Source organism: Dasypus novemcinctus, chromosome 18 (genome assembly GCF_030445035.2).
Source record: "Dasypus novemcinctus isolate mDasNov1 chromosome 18, mDasNov1.1.hap2, whole genome shotgun sequence".
In the NCBI taxonomy this organism is placed as follows: Eukaryota; Metazoa; Chordata; class Mammalia; order Cingulata; family Dasypodidae; genus Dasypus; species Dasypus novemcinctus.
This window is the reverse complement of record NC_080690.1, coordinates 40,722,890-40,724,758: the sequence shown is the minus strand read 5'-3', so window position 1 is coordinate 40,724,758 and position 1,869 is coordinate 40,722,890. Positions and strand designations below refer to the sequence as shown.

The following is a 1,869-nucleotide window of genomic DNA, read 5'->3' as shown; positions in this document are numbered from 1 at the left end:
ACTTGACCCTGGGAATCACCCGCATTCTAGAGTCTTCCCCGGGAGTGACTGAGGTGACCATCATAGAAAAAGCACCTGCTGAACGTCATATGATTTCTTCATGGAAACAGAAAAATAACTGGGTGCTGCCTGAGGATATGAAGAATTTTTACCTGATGACCAATGGCTCCCATATGACATGGAGTGTGAAACTGGATGAGCACACCGTTCCTTTGGGCAGCATGGCAATTAATAGCATCTCAAAACTGACTCAACTCAACCAGTCTTCCATGTATTCACTCCCTAATGCACCAACTCTTGCAGACCTAGAGGATGATGCAAATGAAGCCAAGGAGAACCAACCAGGGAAGCCCCACTTTGATTCTCGCAGTGTGATATTTGAGCGGGATTCTTGCAATGGGAATGGGAAGGTTTGCCTTGTCTACAAAAGTGGGAAACCAGCATTAGCACAAGACACTGAAATCTGGTTCCTGGACAGAGCTTTATACTGGCACTTTCTCACGGATAACATTTACTGCTTATTGTCGCCTGCTCATCACGCACCTGGACCTGCCCCAGTGGCAGTATGCGTTCTCCAGCTATGGCATAAGCCCCCAAGCCAAGCAGTGGTTCAACATGTATGAACCCATCACCTATGACACAGACCTGCTCACGGAAGAGACCGGCTCCTTTGTGAACAAGCTGGATCCCAGCCGAGTGTTCAAGAGCAAGAACAAGACCTTAATCCCCAAAAAGATAGGGCCTGTGCAGCCTGCAGGCACCCAGAAAGGGCCCTCGGGTCCCTCCACTTCTAAATCTTCCTCTGCCTCTGGAAACTCTGTCCGAAAATGAGCACCCCCATTTCAAGCTCCCCACCACCCCCTCAGCAGTGAACTCCATGTACAGATGGCCTAAGCCTTTGACTCTTTGTTGAACCATAGGCCATCTGAGTGATCAAGATCCTAGACCTTTTACTTCCAGTGGTGTTAGCCGGAAGCTGGAAGGGCATACTGGGGTCTCCACAAGAGTCCTTCCCATATCCGTCAGACTAGGTTGTGTCACCCCCTACCTCCAGAAGCAGTGGAGAATTCCCAATCTTGTTTCAGTGGCCAAAATGATCTTTTTTTCCACACCCTTCTCCCAGTTAGCATGAGGCATTAGAACTGTGCTGTTCAATTGGTAGCCACTAGCTATCTGTAGCTATGTAATTTAAATTAAATTAAATTAAAATTCAGTTCCTCAGTTGTACTAGCTACATTTCAAGTATTCACATAGCAAGTGGCTTCTGTATTGGACAGCAAAGCAATATGGAATATTTCCTTCATCACAGGAAGGTCCGTTGGATGTCGCTGCATTAAAACATTTGCACTGCTCCTCAGATGATTTAATGTTTTAGATAATGTTGATGCTTTAATGTAATGTGTCAGAATGCTCCAGAAAACACTCTTGAAGATACATTTGTTTGCTTTCTATATCTTCAGCACAAACAAGTCTCATTTTGCTCCATACATCATCAGTGTCCTATAAAGTTTTCTGTCCTGGTTAAAAAAAAAGATTCTATGTTATATAAAAGTACAACTGTCAAGCTGTTTACAAAGTGGTTGTACCATTTTACCTTCCCACCAGTAATGTTTGAGAATTCCAGTTGCTACAAACCCATTAAAATTAGAAAGACTGGCAATACTGAGTATTGAAGAGGATAGGAAACAACTGGTTATGTTGACTTGTAGGTGAATAAGTTCCCTTAAAAAAGTTCCTTACCATTCTGGAACAATAAAAATTGGTGCACATTTTGAAAGTTACCTTTTTTTTTTAGGTACTGGGGCCAGGATTGAACCCAGGACCTCATATTTGAGAAGCCAGCACTCAACGACTGAGCCACATCAGCTC

General features: G+C 44.0%; 1 pseudogene; it reads left to right on the top strand.

The window, feature by feature from the left end:
* Window positions 1–1,118, top strand: LOC101424524 (tubulin polyglutamylase complex subunit 2 pseudogene; annotated as a pseudogene).
* The last annotated feature ends 751 nt before the right edge of the window (window positions 1,119–1,869 follow it).